This window comes from Rutidosis leptorrhynchoides, chromosome 3, assembly GCF_046630445.1.
Source record: "Rutidosis leptorrhynchoides isolate AG116_Rl617_1_P2 chromosome 3, CSIRO_AGI_Rlap_v1, whole genome shotgun sequence".
Taxonomy (NCBI): Eukaryota; Viridiplantae; Streptophyta; class Magnoliopsida; order Asterales; family Asteraceae; genus Rutidosis; species Rutidosis leptorrhynchoides.
In genome coordinates this window covers 389547369-389557510 of record NC_092335.1, presented here as the reverse complement: position 1 = coordinate 389557510, position 10142 = coordinate 389547369, and positions in this window count along the sequence as shown.

The window sequence follows — 10142 nt, the reverse complement described above, 5'->3', positions numbered from 1 at the left end:
CCTATGTTTTGGATGCTACTTAACAGTTATTCGTTTTATTTATGATGATTTGTGTTTGGATTAAAGAACGATTCTTATTAAAGCTAGACTTTTCGATTCAATTGGTTGTGTATTTGTTTGATAGGACGAGAGTTCATTAATTTAATGCATGAATTTAAAATTGGTTTGTCTTAATTGGTTGTTTGCTTACTCAGAGACGAGAGTAAATTGAATTCAAAAGGCTAGACGAAATAGGGGTGAATTACACACAACGAGAGTTGGTGTGATTGCGATTCAAGTCTTCATCTCAGTTGAAATATTTGGTCACAATTAGGAGGTCTTAGGCTACGGTGAATTTCGTGTCGTGTAATTTTAATTGAAGTGTTTGCGCTGGGGAATTCCAGGTGAACCGACTAGATAATTCGCATAGGTTAGAAAATAACTGGGGCTTAATCTAAATACATCCAAGACTAGGTGTAAAGAGTCTACACGAACATTTGTTTTTCCTATTTGATTTAAACTAACTTATTTTATTTGTCTGTTTGCTTTAAAGCTTAAACCTAAAAATACCAAAAATATTGTCTTTTACTTTTAATCAATCTTTGATTTGGCTAATCGTTAAATAGCCACAAAACAAACTATCTCGTACTTTTGATTTTCATAGATTAACTTAGTTTATTTTATTAGTTACAATCTTAATTCTCACATTTAAACTGTCCTTGGAACGATTTCGAAATTACCAATTTTATACTATTACACGATCGGGTACACTGCCCGTTAGTGTGTAGTAATCTTTTAACCTGCATTTTCCATTATAAATTATAGACACGATTTTACACATCAAGTTTTTGGCGCCGCTGCCGGGGACAGTTGTGTCGAAAATTAAGATTGTTATCTAATTGTTCTTAGTTTAATTTTAGTTATAGTTATTATCTCGTTTCGTATTTTCTCAGTTGAATCGGTGCATTTAATTAGTTGTTAGTTGTGATTTCGCAGATAATAGGCAGTACATGCCACATACGCGTTCTTCTAATTCTCTGATTCTTCAACCATTTGCAGAACCCGAAAGAGAGTTATTCAGAGCGTTAAGTCAAGAGCAACAGTCTACAGTGGATTCATATTTTTCTTCGAGTGCTAATATAATTAATTTGGGTAGTAGTTCTGAGACTGTGGTGCCCGATACACCACCTGAAATCAAAGAAGAAGAAGAATCTTACGTTTCATTAGATCTTTTTGAGACTGAAGATATGGCTGACCAAGCTGATCAACTGAATCGACCTCAGACTATGGTAGAAAAGTTAAAGGCCACACGAGGGGGCCAAGGCAATTCGATTACTCAACCGGACATCACTCAGCCTTTTCAAATTACAGGGCCGATCCTGAGTTTGATTTCTTTTGACTACCAATTTCATGGCAAGGATAGTGAGGATGCTAACGAGCATCTTCGTATTTTCAATGATGTTTGCAACTTGTTCAAACTACATGAGGTTGCCGATACTTCGATCAAGACGAGACTTTTTCCCTGGACTCTTAAGGGAGAAGCCAAGAGATGGTTAGATAAGCAACCGGAAGGAGCGATTACTTCTTGGGATACATTGGTAGATAAGTTCTTATCAAAGTTTTTCCCTGCGTCTCGAGCTGCTAGACTTCAAGAAGATATTTCTCAATTCAGACAAAAGAGCAGCGAGACATTATTTGATGCTTGGGACCATTATTCTAATATGTTACGCTCGTGTCCGAATCACGGGTTGAATGATTTACAGAAGGTCCAGATTTTCTATAAGGGGTGTGACATCCCAACTCGTTAGAGTATTGATCAAGCAGCAGGTGGGACTTTGATGGATAAAACCGAAGAGGAGGCACTAGCGATTATTGAAAAGCAAGCTGCTTACACTCACGAATGGTATCAAGATCATGAGTCAACTCGTTCAGCTTCAGTTAAGAGAACTGAAACCACTGGTGCATATGACGATTTTGGGTCTATAAGTGCTAAGTTGGATTCCTTTGGTAGGAATTTGGAGAAGATAAATAAGGATATTCATGGTATGAAGGTTGGTTGTGAGTATTGTGGGGGATTACATCTGGCAAAAGATTGTGATGCGGGCCTAACGATAGGGCAAAAGGAAGAGATCGCTTATATTAGTCAACAGAACAACAATCAGTTTCAGGGACTGCGCAGTTTAATAGGAATTTCAACAATCCCTATAATCCTCAAGGTAATCAAGGTTCGAGGTTCCAGCCAGGTTCTAGTAGAGGATATCAACAGCAAGCTCCCGGGTATTTTCAGAAACCCCAAGCCGAAGAGAAAAAGTCCAACCTTGAAGCTATGACCGAAAAGCTTGTAATGTCTCAAACTCAGCTTGTTACTACTGTTACTCAGAACAATGAGAAGAATGATCAAATGTTTCGAAATCAACAAGCAGCTATTCAGAATCTGGAGAAACAAATTGGTCAACTTGCTAGTCAGAATAATGAGAGGAAACCGGGGGAGTTAACGAGTAAGACAGATAATAACCCGAAGAATGGGCACGTTAATGCTATCACTACCCGCAGTGGTTTAGCATATGATTCACCAAGGAAGCCCGATGAGTATGATTTGTGAGTGTCGTTGGTTAAGGATAGTGAGCCGGTTGTTGTTAGTGAACCGGAGGGGGAAAAGGAGCCGGAACAGGTGATTGAGAAGGTTGTGAGGGTACCAGAAACTGTTGCTGCAAAACCGGTAGTTAAAGAGTATCAACCACCGCTCCCATTCCTAAGGAAGCAGAGATTGGAGAAGCTGGAGGCAGAAAAGTCCAAGCTCATGGACTTGATTAAAAAAGTTAACATAAATTTGCCTTTTAGTGATGTGATTGCAGGTATGCCTAAGTATGCAAAGTTTCTTAAGGACTTGCTAACTAACAGGAAGAAGCTGGTGAACGTGTCTTCAGTTAGGTTGAATGCCGCATGCTAAGCGGTAGTTGCAAACAAGCTTCCCGAGAAGCTTAAGGATCCTGGGAGTTTTACCAATCCTTGTTTACTAGGTAATTTGGATTGTATGAGGGCGTTGGTAGATTTGGGGGCTAGCATAAATTTAATGCCCTATTCTATTTACTTGAAGCTAGACCCTGGGGAGTTGAAACCCACGCGTATGGCTATTCAGCTAGATGACCGCTCCATTAAATTTCCTCGTGGAATTATAGAGAATATGCTAGTTAAGACCGGGTCGTTGGTTTTTCCGGCCGATTTCGTGGTGTTGGATATGGAAGTGGATGAGAGGATTCCACTGATTTTGGGTCGGCCATTTTTAAATACTGCTAGGTGTATCATTAATGTCTATAGCCAACAGTTGACCCTTAGGATAGATGATTTGCATGCAACTTTCTCAATCGACCATGCTTTAAAATACCCTGCCTACACTGATGATACATGTTATTTTCTTAACACTGTGAATGTCCAGTCTGAGTTGTTGCAGGAATTCCCAGAGTTACAGGGTTCAGGAGAGTGTTCATTGGTTGAAATTGATGAAGAGTTTCATGTTGAGGAGGTGGATATTTTAACCACCTTGATGGAAAACGGCTATGAGCCGACTGAGGAGGAGTTCAAAGAACACGAACGTGATGCGGATTACCGGAGCAAGTCTTCAATTGAATTAGAATTGAAGCCACTTCCAGAAAACTAAGCTCCCGGTAATTATTTCTTCTTCTCTTACTACAAGTCAGAAAACTGAGCTTGTAACCATGCTCAAGGCCCATAAACCGGTCATTGCATGGAAAATTCACGACATCAAGGGTATTAGTCCCTCCTATTGCACCCACAAAATCCTAATAGAGGAAAACTCCAAACCTGTGGTGCAACGTCAAAGGAGGTTGAACTCGTACATGTAAGATGTCGTGAAGAAAGAGATCATTAAGCTCCTCGATGCAGGTCTGATTTACCCGATCTCTGACAGTCCGTGGATTAGCCCGGTACACTGTGTACCGAAGAAAGGTGGTATGACTATTACCACCAATGATGAAAATGAGTTAATTTCCACTAGGACTGTCACGGGGTGGCGTGTTTGTATTGACTATCGAAAGTTGAACGACGACACACGCAAAGACCACTTTCCGTTACCTTTCATGGATCAAATGCTAGAGAGGTTAGCGGGAAAAAGCTTTTATTTTTTTCTTGATGGTTTTTCGAGCTATTTCCAAATTCCTATCTCGCCCGAGGACCAGGAGAAAACTACTTTCACGTACCCGTATGGCACATTTACATACCGACGCATGCCCTTTGGCCTTTGCAATGCTCCGGCCACTTTTCAAAGGTGCATGATGGCCATATTCCACGATATGATAGAGGATTGCATGGAGGTGTTCATAGATGAATTTTCGATTTCGGTGACACTTTTGATTCATGCCTTCTTAACTTAGAACGGATGTTGGAAAGGTGTGAGAAGTCTAATCTTGTGCTCAATTGGAAAAAGTGCCATTTCATTGTTCAAAGGGGCATAGTTCTCGGGCACAAGATTTCTAAGGACGGTATTGAGGTGGATCCTGCAAAGGTAACGGCTATTAAGAACCTTCCACCTCCCACCGATGTTAAGGGTGTTCGGAGTTTTCTCGGGCACGCCGGTTTTTACCGGCGGTTTATTAAGAATTTTTCTAAAATTGCTAACCCGATGAACAAACTGCTCGAAAAGGACACGCCTTGGAACTTCTCCGACGAGTGCCTTAAGGCATTCAATCTTCTTAAGGAGAAACTGATCAATGCACCCATTATAATTGCTCCGAATTGGTCCCTTCCATTCGAGCTTATGTGCGATGCTTCTGACTTTGCTGTTGGCTCTGTTTTGGGTCAAAGGGTCGAGAAACATTTCCGACCCATTTATTATGCAAGTAAGACCTTGCAAGGAGCGCAATTGAATTATACTACCACTGAGAAGGAGCTCCTTGCGGTGGTCTTTTCGTTTGATAAGTTCCGGTCCTATTTAGTCTTATCTAAGACTATAGTCTTTACGGACCATTCCGCTCTAAAGTACCTTTTCGCTAAACCGGATGCTAAACCTAGACTTCTTAGAGGGATCTTACTTTTGAAAGAATTCGATGTTGAGATTCATGATAAAAAGGGTGCCGAGAACTTAGCAGCCGATCACCTTTCACGTCTTGAGAATCCTTCCCGTGAGGTTCTCGATGAGACTACTATTCATGATGATTTCACCGATGAATATCTCATGAAGGTGGAGGAGTGTGAAGATCCTTGGTTCATTGATTTTGCTAATTACTTGGTTGGGGGGTTCTTAGAAAAGGCTTGGTCACATCATAAACGTAAGAAATTCTTTAGTAACCTTAAGTATTATTTTTGGGAGGACCCTTATCTCTTTAGGCAGTGTTCCGATGGAATGATCCGCTGATGTGTTTCCGGAGACGAATGCGAGTGCATTCTTGTCCAATGTCATCATGGACCAACGGGTGGGCATTATGGTCCCCAAGTTACGGGGCGAAAAGTCTTTGAGGCCGGTTTTTATTGGCCTACTATCTTCAAGGATGCCCACCGAATTTATCAATCGTGCGATGCTTGTCAACGGGCGGGCCAAATCACCCAACGAGATGGGATGCCTCAAAATGTCATCCAAGTTTGCGAGGTTTTTGATATATGGGGGATTGACTTCATGGGCCCGTTTCTAAAATCTAATAATAAGCTCTACATTCTCGTTGCCATCGATAATATTTCGAAATGGGTCGAAGCGCAAGCTTTGCCCACCAATGATGCACGGGTTGTAGTTTCGTTCCTTAAATAACTCTTTTCTCGGTTTGGTGCCCCGAAAGCTTTGATTAGTGATCGGGGAACTCACTTTTGTAACGCCCAACTTGAAAAGGTGTTGAAGCGATATGGGGTGACCTATAAAGTTTCGACCTCCTACCATCCTCAAACCAACGGGCAAGTTTAAAACACCAACTGAGCTTTAAAGAGGATTCTTGAAAAAACAATTGGTTCTAATCCTAAGGAGTGGTCGTTTAAGCTTGATGATGCCTTATGGGCATTTAGAACGGCGTACAAAACGCCAACCGGAACCACTCCTTTTCGGTTAATTTATGGTAAAGCATGTCATCTCCCGGTGGAGATTGAACACAAAGCTTTTTGGGCTCTCAAAACGAGCAATCTTGATCTTAAGGAGGCGGGTCGCCCTCGTTTGAGCCAATTAAATGAGTTAGAGGAATTGAGGGTAGATGCTTATGAAAATTCATTGATTAGTAAGGAGAGGACGAAGAAGTGGCACGATAGTCGTTTAAAAGATCCTAAGGAATTTAAGGAGGGGGATCGTGCGCTTCTTTTCAATTCATGGTTCCGTTTGTTTCCCGGAAAGCTGAAGTCTAAGTGGTCGGGACCATTTATTGTTTGTAAGGTTTATTCCCACGGGGCAGTTGATTTGGTTAACTCGAAGGGGGAAGAGTTTAAGGTGAACGGTCATCGGATAAAACATTATGTCGATGGACCGCAAGAGGTGGATGATGAGGTTAAACTCATCTTTACCTCCACCGACGCGTGATAGTCTTGGTGGTAATCTTTGTTATAAAGTTTGTATATTATTTTTGTTTTGTATATTTTCATGCTTGAAACAGGTACAATATGATCAGCGTTAGTGTTTTGGTTCGTTAAGGATGAGTAAAAATGAGTTAAGTTTGGAAAATGGCGTCGAAATTCGAGTCAGGAGGACTGCGCGTCGCGCATATACGTGCGCACCGCGCACTTGTGAAGAAGAATAGCTGGAAGTTTTTGTAAATTTTCTGACCTCATGTCACGTTATAACGTGCGCCGCGTGTCATTACGCGCACTGCGCATTTCGTATACAGTATAACGCGCGCCGCGCGGGTTTAAGCACCACGCATTGCTGGCCATCAGACCCCCTTCGCTGCTTTTATGACCCGAACCAATTTGTTATAATCCTAATTTTAAATGGGTCCAGTCGATTTTTAGGGGGTTTTAAGGCTATTTTATACCATTTTACACCCACTTTAACACACACAAACATATACAAACACATCTCAAGGCTAGGGTTTTTAATTCTCAAAATTCTTTGTGTGATTTTCTCTCAAATTACTAGTAAATCATGCCTCCTAGGGTCCGTTTTTCTTACTCTTGCACTTAATTTCATCTCTAATTTTGTTAGTTATGCTTTAATTGATGATTGATTGAAAGTCAAGTGTGGGGTTAACCCTAATTCGTTAAATGCTTAATGATTCACATGATTAGTGTTAATAATGCCTAATATGCTTGTTTATATGATGTTTACATGTGATTAGTGCATATTATTGATGCTAGGGTTTGCTATGAGATTAAATCCGAATTTGAGGTTTTAATTTGGGGTTTTGTGTGTGTGAAGGTTAATGGAGGTAGTTCATGATAGTGTGGGGTAATTTGGGCGGGTCAAGTAAGAAGTTACTTGGTTTTTGATGTTTTGACTTGGATTGCTAATTAAGTTAATAATTTTGACTATGTTTGCGCACGCTTGGAGTTTTTCATGCGTTGAAGTGTTTTCAAAGATTATTTTGAGTTCGTTTAAGTTTTTGTTCATGAATTGCTAAGCCTAGTTTGTTTGGAGATTGAATTTTATTGATACTTTGATTCTAGCTTTTCATGTAACATGGCATGATTGTTTAGTTGGTTGCGAAGGATAGTGTTATTTTGAGACATGCTCTTATGTGATGTTTAATTAGGAAAGGAAAATGAGTAAAAGAGGATGTTGCGAATTTAAATTTAGCTAACACTAACTTTTAAGTTTTTGTGGTTGTTTTGTGGCTAAATTGTGAATGCAGAATCAAGCAAAGCGTACTAGAACCACACCAAGTGCTTCAGCAGACGCACAAGCACCGCAAGAGGATCCGCGGGATTGGATTGAGTACGTCAGGAATGAGTACCCGACTGAGTTTGCAAGGATAAATGGCCGGGTTATTGGTTTAACTTGGTACTTCGATTGGAGCTTTCTTGAGGAAGCTCAAGTTCATCGAGAGTTTGATTCTATGCTAATGTTGTCTTATAACAACACGATTCTCCGCCCGTGGGAGAGGGTGTTTTCGCTTCATGATGATATTTATCCGTTGTTATGCAAGGAGTTTTTCTCTTCTTTGGTGGTTACTAATACCCGGGATCCGAATGAGCGTAATTTTATGCGGTTTCGTTTGGGTGGCCAAAATCAAGCAATGAGTCGGTCTCAAATCGCTCGAGCGTTAGATTTATATCCGGAATTGGATAATATCCGACTTCCGAATTATTTAATTAGGACTGAATTTTACAAGCAGGAGCCTTTTAACACTGTTGCTTTTTGGGGTAGATTGACTGGAGGTGAAATTTTTCATGCAGGAAGAGTAAGCTATGAGAAAATTAAATTACCATTCGATCGGTTGTTGCAAAGGTTGGTGGCTTGTACTTTTAATGCGTGGGTAAATGGGAATGAGAAACCAAATAATAAGGATTTGTGGTACATGGATCAAATCAAGAGGGGGAAGCATACTGACATTGTTGGTTCTATAGCTACTTACTTGAGCAAATGTGCAAGCGATACGGCTCTGGGAAAGAAGCTCTTGGGGTGCCATTATATTACTATGTTTGCGAGAAAGTTGAATGTGGATTTGAGCAGGTTGCGTACGACAGATCAGAGTATGCCAGTTTTTGGTTCGATGTTCTATACTAATGGAAAGATTTTGATGCACGGTTTTGAAAATCGACTGGTGATGTATTGGGAACCTGTAGGTTCTGGTGCAGCAGGTACGAGTGCCGCTGGGGCTGCAGGTGGTTCTTCATCGGGACCTAGCACGGGAGCTGGTCCATCTGCTAGTACACATTTTGAAGGTTCTTGGTACCTGAGTCAGGAAGGTTGGGACAATCTGATAAACAGTGTGAATAGAATGGGTTTGGATTATGGCGATGCTGCAAGTCAGGTAGAAAATCATGTGTATCAGTATACTATGGATCAAGCTGATAATGCGGAGTTTCATCGGAACATTCGTAGGCATACCGAGGTGGTGGAAAAGCATAATGACGAGGTTAGTCGACACAATGCTCAAATGTGGGAGAGTCAGCAGCGCACGAAGGAGCTCGCAAGAGCTAATCATTATGATACAGGGATGATTGCATATGGTGTCGATTGGCAGCGCCATAATTCGCGTTTGTATTTTTCTAACCCGGAGCAGTATTATGGTACGGCGAGTCAGGAGTTGGTTTATTATTATGATCAGAACCGTCCGGAGCATCCACCGCGTTATAGAGAGACAGAGGCTATAAGGGATGCACAGTTGAGGTTCGAGCAGGAGTATCCAGGCGGGCGTCCGAGCAGGAGTGGTTCGGGAACCTATGGATAGCCGTTTGATGATTACCAAGGTTAAGGGCCTGCGTACCTGTTGATCATGTTGTATTTGTTTGCAAACATTTTATTTGGTTCTGTAATTTGATAACTATTTCCTTTAACTATGTACTGTGGATTTATTCGGGGACAAGGCGTTTCGGTACCGGGTGGTACCACCTTGTCCCGTTTTATGTAGTTTGTTTTTATTTTTTATAGGTTTGTTGGTGAAATGATTTTTCAAGTCTGGCATTAAGTTCAGCAAAACTGCATGATTGATGATATTGGTGTAAGGATCGGCAATGGATGATGTTCTTATGCTGGCAGTCAGTTCGGCGCCATATGTCACTGTCATTCCACGATCAGTGGTTAACTCGATAAGTTTTTATTTTTCTTACCCTTTCGATTTTAATCTATTTTTGATCTCAAGTGATGGGGACATTACTTGATCTCAAGTGTGGGGTGGGGATGTAAAATCTCTCGGGTTGGTTGTTAATGGAATCATCATCATATTAGTTTTGATTTAAAAAGACTTGACGTTTCACGGGTTTTTGTCGTAAAAAAATTGAAAAATTAGGGGTAAAAAAAATATATATAGAAAAGTTAGTTTAAAAAAAAAAAGTAGAAAAACAATTGAAAATTCGGCCAAAACCTTTATTCTGAAAATTGGCTTGGTATTTTATGGTATAATTAATGTTTTCAAAGAAGCCAAAATTGTTTCACATGTTCATTTTCTTGGACATGAAATCCTACGAGTTCGGGGAACTCAATAGTAGGTCACCTGTATCAAAACGGGTGTAAACCGTGAGAGAGCGGTTATTGCATAGCGTGATTGTGACCGAATCACGTGCCAGATCACAAACCT